The sequence below is a fragment of the Callorhinus ursinus genome, unplaced genomic scaffold (genome assembly GCF_003265705.2).
Source record: "Callorhinus ursinus isolate GAN/ISIS: 27379988/994484 unplaced genomic scaffold, GSC_fseal_2.0 scaffold19, whole genome shotgun sequence".
Lineage (NCBI taxonomy): Eukaryota > Metazoa > Chordata > Mammalia > Carnivora > Otariidae > Callorhinus > Callorhinus ursinus.
The window spans coordinates 1,874,089-1,885,178 of record NW_027397081.1 but is presented as its reverse complement, the minus strand read 5'-3'; the positions used below and the strand labels follow the sequence as shown (position 1 = coordinate 1,885,178).

The 11,090-nt window shown below is 43.3% G+C and overlaps 1 long non-coding RNA gene across 2 annotated transcripts in view; it reads left to right on the top strand.

Annotated features, from left to right (window-relative positions):
* Positions 1 to 1,276: 1,276 nt before the first annotated feature.
* The window catches only part of LOC141374562 (uncharacterized), a 65,850-nt gene continuing 56,036 nt past the window's right edge, over positions 1,277 to 11,090 (top strand). For both annotated transcript variants that reach the window (XR_012381565.1, XR_012381564.1), the window contains exon 1: positions 1,277 to 1,386. This is a non-coding gene — a long non-coding RNA (uncharacterized lncRNA). The remainder of the gene's footprint in view (positions 1,387 to 11,090) is intronic.

Genomic DNA, 11,090 nt, shown 5'->3' with positions numbered 1-11,090 from the left:
AGAAAATATTTGATAATCTGGTCCTCTTCTCACCAATGCTGCACTCTTTCAGTTTGGGTCCACTGCTGCGACAAGGTGGGGTTCCTGAATTTGGCTGAGTTGGAATTTTAAATGATGGGGAAATCACTGAGTGACTTGCGTCACCTTGGAGAAGCCTACAGAAACAGGTCTCAAGGTAGAAATTAAGTCCAGTTTTAGGAAAACAGAGAAGGCAACATTTTTGCATAACAGAAATTACGCCTTGAGGAAGTTATATCAGCTAAGATCCGTCAGGTAGCTGCGTGGGATTTCATGGACATCCACGATGAAGAATTTCCCCCATCTCTTTTCTGATGTCCTCAGGTTTGTTTGTTTTTTTAAACTGGTGAAATGTGTTTCATCCTACAAATAGGGTCTTGAGTTCACTAGATAACAAGAGTTTCCTTTAAAATATAATTAATTTGTCAGTCATTCGGGAAGGAAAAGTGATTGATGATGAAGCCCTCTCTTATATCAATTTGTAAATGGGGATAAAGACATGAATAGGTGTGGCTCTGGGGGGTCAAGAGTAATAAAGCAGTTGTGGGAAGAAGAGGCAAATATATCTTTGCCAGGGAATTGATCCCTGAGGCGTTGCTGGTCAAGCAGTTTCTCCTGCCATGATTTATGAAGATGTTTCCTTTTAACTGATTTCTGAGGACTTGTGTGTAGACAAAAATTCTTATTGTAAGTTATTAGCTGTAGCTTAAAGGGCCTCTTTAGGAGTATTTCGCTTTGGCTTTATAACAATTTGCATCTAAAATCCTGATTCCTTGCGAATGAAATGCTGTGATTATGGGGATTGACGACGTGCCAGACAACGTGTCTAGGACTGCCTTGGTGGGTATAAATAGGGCACCCCAACCCTGACAGTCACAGGGTCCCCTCCCTCCCAGGGGGCAGGCGTGCCTGGAGAACTCTGGAGGAGAATGGACCAACTGTTGGTTTCCTTGGGGTGTTACTTACTTCAGGGGCTCCTGAGAAGGAACTTAACAGGAAAGGAGAGGAGTCCAGACACACAAGGCTGCTCTCCAGACTCCCGTCTAGCCCCGTGGGAGGACCGCCATCGGGAATGGAGGGACGCCCTCCCCTCTCCGTCAGACACCCAGGGAGCTCCAAGAAGCAAGGCAGTGAGGTCTCTGTAATGCGCATGGGGGGAGAGGCGCTCGCCCGGCTCTGGGCTGAGCTGGGGCTCAGACAAGCTGAGAGGCGGCCACGAGATCGGCTGGGCACACGGACACGGGGAAGGGATCAGGTTCTGCAGCCACCCCGTGGCCACCGTGGAAAACGGCAGGAACGGAAGCTGTCCCAGCGGGAGAGGGAGCCCAGCCGAGGAAGCCCAGAACGGCCACTGTGCTGGTGTGGCAGGTAGAAGGACTCACTGCTGAGCTCCCCTGAGACCCCTCTTTGCTTCTTTGCCTCCTCTGAAGAGAGGATGTGAAGAAACGGAGTCAGGGACAGGGGGTGGCCTGGAGCCCCTGCACGGGGCCTGGGGACAGAGTCAAGGACGGGCCATGTGTGCTGTTGCCGGTTACTGTGAGTCCGTTTTATACGCCCAGGCTGGTGTGGCCAGGAAAGGGAAGACCGCCATCAGATTGCAGCCATACCTTCTGAGAAGATTCTTGAATTACACCTTTTCTGGGGTCCCTTCGGTGGGGAGACCCCGCTGAGGGGGTCCTGGCACTTTCATCAACTTCATTACCTTCAAGCGCGGTTTGAACGTGTAGGGCCACCAGGGAGGGACACCCCCGTTCAGCTTCTGAGGGGAAAGCGAGTTGTGCTGGTGGTTGATCGCCTTGCTTTGCACATAAGGGGTGACCAAGTGTGGAGGGAAGTTCACCCCAGTGGACAGGAAAGAGCTTCGGGATCAGGAGGCTTTCGTTAGCCTCTCTGGGATTCAGTTTCTTCATCTGTAAAAAATGAAGTGATTCTTAATGTGGAATGTGCAACTGAGTCATCTGCAGAACCTAAAGCAGAAAACAACAGCTCTTAAGCCTCATAGATACCAACTTAGAATAAAATGCAGGTGCCCTTGAAGAGAGCTCCCTGAATATGCCCACCCACTGGTTAAGGACCTCTGAACCAGATTTTTCTCCAGGTTCCCCTCCAGCTTCAAAACATTGTTTTCCCTCATATATTTTTGTATGTTGCTTATGGGAGATTACATTGGCACAATATACATCAAAAGCCTTGAGAATTCCCCTGCCTTTTAACCTAGCAAATCCTTTCGTAGAAATTTATCCCACAGAAATTAGGTCATGTACACAAATCTGTGTACAGGTTTGAATGAATAATCATTCTTGGTTATAAAAGGAAACTATTGAAACAACAAAAGCAATTAATAAAAAGATCTTATTTGTGAGATAAACTATGATATATCCCTAAAACAAAATACTATATAGTCATTGAAAATTAATTTTTAAGCAAATAATTAGTGATGTGGGAAATGTTCATGGTAGGTTTATAAAATGGAAAAAATGCAGATTTTCAGGTAGTTATGTGACTATAATCATATGTGGTTATTAACACATGAGAGAATTACGTTGTGTGGAAGAAGCTAGACACACAGGGTACATATTGTATGATTCCATTTATATAAAACTCTAGAATTGACTAATCTATAGTGACAAAGTGGAGAAGTGGTTGCCTGAAACAGAGTGGAGGGACCGGGGAGGATCAGGCACTCCGAGTGACTTCCCGAAGTGATGGAAGTGCTTTTCATCTTGCTTGTGGTGGGTCCACAAGGGCATATATTTGAACACTGGAAATTGGTCCATTTTATTATTTGGAAATAATGCTAAAATTAAAAATACAGAGTGAAAGTTTATATAAAGTTCTCTATAAAGTATTTTTTTTAAATGCCTAAAATGTTAACCGTTAAAACAAGTAAACTACTGAAACAAAACCATGGAAACATTATTCCATTTTTTTTTTTTACGAATAGACATGCCTGTGCCTTAAAAGCAGTTGGAAGTATGTTAAGATACTATACTAATATAGATATAGATATAAATATAAATATAGATATATAGCCGGTGGTTATTATGTTCCAGTGGTGGGATGAAAGGTGATTTTCTTCTTTGTACTTTCCCAGTTTTTCAAAATTGCCATAATGAACAGGTTACAGTTTTTATAATAGAAAATTAATTATTTAAGAATTTATGTTTAGATGTTCAGCTGAATACCAAAGGCATTGGAAGAATAGATGAGCCAAGAGTTTCAAAAACCTCAAGTTATTCTTGTCTTAATAAAATGTGATCTTTATTAAAAAGAAAAAAAATAACAAAAGAGCAACAACAAAATGGGTGAGAAGTGCCCCCCAGGAGCATGCATGTGAGTGAGAGAGGACGGCTCCCAGACACGGCGGCAGGGAGGTGTGAATGTCTGCTTCCCTTCACTGAGCCCAGGCAGGATCTTGGCCTGTTGTAGCAGAAATCAAATCAGGCCTATTTTTGTGCAGGAACTGAGGTCTGCCATCTGTCTGTCTATCTGTCCATCTGTCCAGAGCTGAGCTGGTGCTCCCCAGGTCGGTGCGGTGGCCCCAGGCCCCTGATCACGGCTCTGCACATCCACCCCACAGGCCCTTCCAGGGCCGCAGGCCGTGAACAGTCCCAAGTGTGTGCCAGCAATGGAGGAAGCCACACAGGGCAGTGTCTCTCAAGCAAACAAGCAGAGGAGGAAACAGGGCTGGGAACCTAAACAAGGATACAGATGAGGAAGCAAACAAGCAAACAAAAAACTCCAGGCTGAGATCTTCTAGAACAAAAGCCCAGCACCAAAGTCACTTCCACGGGGGGGATAAACGTCTCATCCAGACCAGAGGAAGTAGGGAACTTGCTTAGTCATAGTGACTGGACCTGGTCCGCCCTCTGGGTCTGCTGGTTCCAGAGGAAAGAGATGGCTTAAATCCGGACAGATCCCGGCTCCTTGACAGGGTCAGTCAGACCTGCGCTCCAGCCTAGAGCTCACAGTCATGCTGGGGGCGCCCGGGCCCACAGACAGCAAGGAGAGGTGTCCCGGGCGTGGTGCACAGCCCACAGTCACCTGCCACGCCTCACCTGTGACTTGGGATTTGTCCTGCCCGCCTCCCATTCTGTGGGACAGAGTAAGGACAAGATTAAAGACACCTGCTCTGTTTTCAGTGACTGCACCCCCTCAACCCTGACACCTGGCTACCCATCAAACCGCCTGGCGTCCGACTCCACCTTCCCTCAGGGTGAGCTCTCGGCTAGGAGATGTGCCGCACGTGACTGGCCGTGAACATGGCCATGGACATGAAGTCTGCAGCACCGGGCCTGCCTGGGTCCCAGTGAGCGCCCAGGGAAAGGAAGTTATGGCGCTCACTATCCACTCAGGAAACATGGTCATGTGAAATGGAAGACCAGGGAAAACGCTCCCTTCTGAGAGCTCACCTGAGGCTCTTCTCAGATGTCTGAACCCACAAGGGTCCAGAGAGACGGTGAGGGCTGGGAGACAAGAGAAAGGGGTTACTCTTTTTTCCCCAGTACTTGGTGGGGAGTTATGTAGAGGCTCTTGGATTTATTCTTGGCATATTTCAACTGTTCATCCCGGAATTGTCCTGTTCGGTATATTTTATTGAACACAATCTTAAGAGAGGAGAGTATTTAAAAACCTAACTTATTCCAAAATTAGGGGTGTTAATAGACTAGTCAGGCAGCATGTGTTTCCCCCTTTGCAGGGATGGCATCGGGGGAAATTAACATTTTCTTGCTCCTCAGATGGCTTCAGGAATAATTCGCATCTCAGATAATCATCTGGATTTCACGCGGCTGAGATTTTCTGCATCCAGCCACTGTGAAGAATGTGCCAGATGATTTATTAAAAAGAAATAAGGGCTCTGAGCTCCCAGAAAGCAGGGGTTGACCACAGGAGTCACGATTATCCCCTAGCCCACCCCAGTGTCTGGCCCAAAGTAGCTGCTCCATAAATGTCATTACTCGACCTTCAGTGTTTCTTTTAGGGAGCTTGGAAGCGTGAGGTGGGCAGGGGAACAGTGCACACAGAAGTCTTCAGCTTGAGCCCCAGAAGCCTGGTACAAGGGGAAATCCATGACACTTTACAAAGGGCGTGGAGCCGACAGGGCTTTAGAAGTGAGGAGATGCAGAAAATCTGAACCATTTCTGGCTGTAACTCGAGGTAAAATAAATAATGACTGTCATGCAATACCAGAGAAGGAGAAAAATGCCAGAAGTCCGTGGCAAGGGGCAGAGAGGTCCCAAGAAGTGAAGCAAAGTCCTCCTGCAACCATAGCCGTGTCAAAAAGTTCAGGGTTCACAAACATAGGATGCGAAAATGGCTCCACACAGATTTATCAAAAGTCTGTGAAGATTCCAGTGGTCTCACGTAAGAGGACGTTCAACTATTACAGGATAGAGTTTCCCCAAAGAAATGCTTCCCATGTACTTGGACACCATGATCCATTTGTTGAAGGGTCTTGTCCTGTTTGTGAATGAACACCTAAGCAAGAAAAGAAGAAACCAGACAGTCACCGTAAGCAAACAAAGGCACAGATTTCGGACCACATATCCAAGAATAAAACTGGGTGGGAGTTTCTGTTGTTCAGCTCATGAAAATGCTGGCTGGGAGGAGATGATTTAATATGTGTCTCTAGTCTATAAAGGGTCATTATCTGGTGGTTTACGACCATCTGTTCCTTACCTTCCCCAAGGATGGGAAAAAGGACGTCAGCTTAAACTACAGGAAAATAAATTTAGGCTGGACCAAAGGGGTTTCCAGACTGAGGTCTGTGTAACATTGCAAGCCCGGTGGTTGGGGCATTTCCTCCTCTGACCTTGTCTGGGACACGGATAGGCACTCACCCATCTGGGATGAATTCCACATAGCCCAGCTGGGATAAGTGCTTGAATGCCTCCACACTTTAAAACGTAACTAAACGTCACTTTGATATAACTTCTTCTCTTCTGCTGTAAAGCTTTGCCCCAGATGGAAATCCTTCTTGTATCCTGAGTAAGGAGTTATCTGATGACGCTACTGACCCACCATTAAGTGGGAATGAACTTTTCATTGATCACCACTAAGATGTGGGCTCATTCATTCACACCCTTCTGCCCTGTTACCCCAATGTCACAGAGTGCTGTTTCTGCAGTAAATTCTGAAGCATCCCCTTGCTTGGGATCTTCCCATACCTTGAGGCCTGCATAAAATCCCAAAGGCTCGGTAGTGTGTACCTTCCATGAGCTGGCTCATTCAGCCTGCTGACACTCAACTCCTGTCTTCCTTGGGTCCCAGCTTAGCAGAGCCACCGACTCCTGTCTTCCTTGGTTCATTCTATAGAACCAGAGTCTCCAAGTTCAAAATGGTACCCTACCACCCTGGGCCTTTTCACAGGCATCTCCTTTCCCTAGAGAGCTTGTCTGGGTGGCAACCTAGAAATTCACCAATCCCCCCACTCAAATGTTGCCTATCTGAAAGACCTCTGACTTTCCTGGAGAAATCCATATTCTCCTTCCCCCATAAACTACAGTCCTTTGAGCACCCATACATCCGTAGAGAATTTAACATGTATTATGGTGAGCTTTAAGTCTGTCTTTTGATTCCAACTAGAGTAGACTTAACAGCAAAAATGGAGATAATTTTTGGTCCCTTATGTCCAGTTGCCCAGTGAATTTTTGTTGATCAAGAGGAAGAATAAATACGCTGCAAAAATTGTTCTCTAGCATTAAGGGTAGAAATTGTTACCATACATAAAAATTAAAATTGTAGCACAGTGGTGGAAAAAAACTGGACAATTACTTCAATTTTATTTCTGTTTGTAGTTCTAGCCCCAAATCAGTTATTGGTTTACCTTGGAGAGTCTGTTTGAATTAATGCTGTTAACAAATGAGTATTTGTTGTTGCCACATTTGTCGATATTATGGAAACCCAGCTCTAACCAACTTTATATATGTACACTCAAACATGACAGTCTTCAGTGGAAACTAAAAGAGGTGCTTTTGAACGAGGTAGGCAGCAATTTTTGAAGTAACATGTGAAAGCAGAGTAAGAGAAAGGTGACACCATTAGAGAAAATAAAAAATAAACATCTTCAATATTAGCTCCGTTTTAATTCATTTCACTGCAATTAAATAAACATACACTTTCCACTATATTGAATACTCAGATCTGGTTGTTTGAGAAAATAAGATTTTAAATTATATCTGTCCTCAAGAAGCTTACAATCTAGAAGAAAGGGAAAGACCCCAGCACAAATGGGGAGGGGCAGAGGCAGAGGGAGAATCTCCAGCAGGCTCCATGCCCAGCATGGAGCCCTACATGGGGCTTGATCTCACAACCCTGAAATCATGAGCTGAGCTGAAATCAAGTCATTCAACCGACTCAGTCACCCAGGTGCCCCCCTGCCCTGCCCATCCCCGGCCACACACCTTTCTTAAGCTAAGCCTCTCCCAGAGCTCAGGAGGGACGTTTAGAGTAGAGCCTTAGAGTCATCTCCATAGAGAGGGTGTCTTAAATTTTGCTTCCTTCTTTCACGTGTGTGATCCTTCAGAGGCGCCTGTACGTTGTAAGAAATCTACTTCACTCCTCCTCTGCTGTCACCCCTGAACCAGGTCAGCATTTTCAGCCTGCATAAGACATGTGCTCGAAATAAAAGCAGTCAATAAACTACATTTATGGAGTCTCTAAGATATATGAACTGCTCTGTAAAGTGCAAAGGGATAATTATAGATCAGTTCTGGATCATTATCAAGTAGGGAATAGTAGCCTTTAGGACGCCCTGGTAACCGAAAAAGAGATTGAATTATCCCCAGTGTGTGTGTGTGTGTGTGTGTGTGTGTGTGTGTGTGTGTGTGTGTGTGTGTGTGTGTTAGAGAGAGAGCGAGCGAGGGAATGAGGACTTATTTTTCAGTATTCAATGTAAAAACATACCAGTTTTCCTGCAGTCTTGAGGGCTGGGGAAAGTTCGTGTTTTGTGAAGGGTCACTTGCGGGTGCCGTGGTCCTTGTGATTCGGCGCCTACAAGAGGGTTCAGTGCACACAATCAACATGCTCTTCTTGAGAAGCTGTTTCTCTGCTTTCTTCTCTCTCATAGCTCTTCAGCTTGACAAGACTTCATAGCCAGGTGAGAAATGATAAAGTACACTTTACAAACTAAAGGAACGGAAGGAAAAGACTTTTATTTCCATTACTTGTTGTCTGTTCTTTGTGGGGTTTTTTTTTTTCCCTAACTTGAAAAGCCTCAAGGTCAACTTTTATAAACCAGAGCAGAACCATGGCTGCATTCAGTGTGATTTCGGTCTCTGACCATGTTGTTTTTTTTTTCACTCTGGTTATATAAAATATGGGTGTTGTATATTTCTTTTGACTGCTAGTGAGGTGTTGCTTTTATGACCCCTAGAAATTAACTTACTTTTCATTCAGTTTAATGTCCTTACCATGTGAATATTTACAATGTAAACAATTTCTGTATACAACCTATGAGAAAATTTCTTGGCTATGAACCCTTCTGATAAGCTCTTTAAAAAATATTTACTGTTGTAGTAAGAGTGGCTAGCTGACACTTTTAACTGATTATGTCCCTTTAATAGCTTAAACAGGTGGTTCATGAATAAGTGAAGTTTTTTCGGCAATTCCTGGTTTGAATAGGATTGCTTGGCCTTTTAAGGATTTCTGGCGTTGCTATGAAAGCCATGCAGACTATGAATTTTTCCATTAAATATTTGGTGATGAAGATGATGGCAATGAAAACTGGCCTGGAAAAAAAAACCTGTAAAAAGGTGATTAATAAGGATCCACCTTTGACCTTGAACGACCCAGAGTGAATTTCCTGCTCTCACATGACTTGAGAACACTGTTCTAGCACCATCATCTGGACAACCCACAGTCTTCCCAAAAACACAGCTGTAAACAAATCAACCATTGTATTCATCTTCTTTAAAAACAATTTAAATATCATATCATCTTATTTATCATTCTTGTGTATGATATTGAATATGAAAAGTCAAAAAAATGAGGTCGAGAATTCCTAAATACAATGAGTCATTGCTGTAATTTTCCCCTCTGTTTTTAGTAAAGTTAAGGCCAACTCTAAACATAAATGATGCACTGCAAAATTTCATCTTGACGTGGTTGACATGGCACTGGCTGGTTGGGTAGGATCCACGTGGAGAAGCCACATCTCAAAGTAAAGCTCTATTTTTGCTGGAGGGAGGCAGGGGTAGGAGGGCAGAAGGGGGTTGGCAATCATGGTGCCCTATAGGAGGTGTGCCAACATATCCCTATGTTAATATGGAGCTAAATACTTTTTTGATTAAACCTTTTATTTTCACTTGCAATTATAAGGAATAATATAGAGAGATCCCACATACCCTTTACCTAGTTTCCTCCAGCGATAACGTGTTGCACAAACATAGTACAATATCACAAGCAGGATATTGATACTGATAGGGTCAAGACACAGAACAATTATACCCCCGCAAAGACCTTCATGTTAACCTTTTATGGCCATACCCACTTCTCCTCAACTCTGACGATCACTAATCTCTTCTCCAGATCTATATTTGGTCATTTTTAAGAACATTATCTAAATGGAATTCTAAACAATGTGACTTTTTGACCTTGGCTTTTTTGGGGGGGGGTCAACATAATTCTCTGGAGATTCATCCAGGTTGTTGTGTGTGCCAGTAGTTCACTTCTCCTCAGTGCTGAGTAGTATTCCATTGTGTGGATGGAGCGCACTTTGTTTACCCATTTACCCATTCATGGACCTCGGGCTTGTTCCCAGTTTGGGACCATTACTAGTAAAGCTGCTATGAACATTCATGCTTAGGTTTCTTTGTGTGCACATACATCTTTATTTCTCTGGGTCAATGCCCAGAAGTGAACTTGCTGGGTCCTACAGTAGTTAGTTGCATGTTTAGTTTTTTTTAAGAAACGCCAAATTTTTTCCAGAGTGGCTGCAACATGTTACATGACACCAGCAGTGAGAAGTGATCTGATGTCTCTGCATCCTCACCAAAATTTAGTGTTTCCTCTAGTTTTTTTATTTTAGCCATTTTGATGGGTGAGAATTAATATTTAGTTGTGATTCCAATTTGCATTTCTCTCGTAGTTAATGATACTACACATCTTTTCATGCGCTTATGGTCCATTTGTACATCCTCTCTGATGAAATGTCTCTTTATTACTTTCGTCCATTTTCAATTTGGCTGGTTTGGTCTTTCACAGAGTAAAAGTCTTTAATTTGGATACAATGCAATTTATTAATTTTTCTTTTATGGATTGTACTTTGAGTGTCAGGTTTAAGAACTATTCGACTTGCTGTAGCTTCCAAAGATTTCCTATATTTCTTCTAAAAGTTTTATAGTTTTACATTTTAACTGAAGTGTGTGATCCCTTTTGAGCTAATTTTTTTATACCTTAGGTCAAAGGGGTTTTGTTTTTTGCTTATAGAAGTCCAATTGCTCAAGCCCCATTTCTTGAAAAGATTGTCTTTCATCTAGTGAATTTTCTTTGCACCTGTGTCAAAAATCAGATCTGTCCCATTGACCTGTGCACCTGTCTTTCTGACAATATCATGTGATTTTGATTACGACCTGATTTTTATTGCTCTGTAATAAGTCTTGAAATTGGGTAATTCATCCTACTTTCTCCTTAGCAAAATTGTTTTACCTCTTCTAGTTCTTTTTGGTTTTCATATAATTTTTTTTTAATTTTTTTATTGTTATGTTAATCACCATGTATTACATCATTAGTTTTTGGTGCAGTGTTCCATGATTCATTGTTTGTTCATAACACCCAGTGCTCCATGCAGAACGTGCCCTCCTCAATACCCATCACCAGGCTAACCCATCCCCCTACCCCCCTCCCCTTTAGAACCCTCAGTTTGTTTTTCAGAGTCCATCATCTCTCATGGTTCGTCTCCCCCTCTGACATACTCCCCTTTTCTTCCTCTCCTGTTATCTTCTTCTTTTTCTTTTTTCTTAAAATATGTTGCGTTATTTGTTTCAGAAGTACAGATCTGTGATTCAACAGTCTTGCACAATTCATAGCGCTCACTGTAGCACATACCCTCCCCAATGTCTATCACCCAGCCA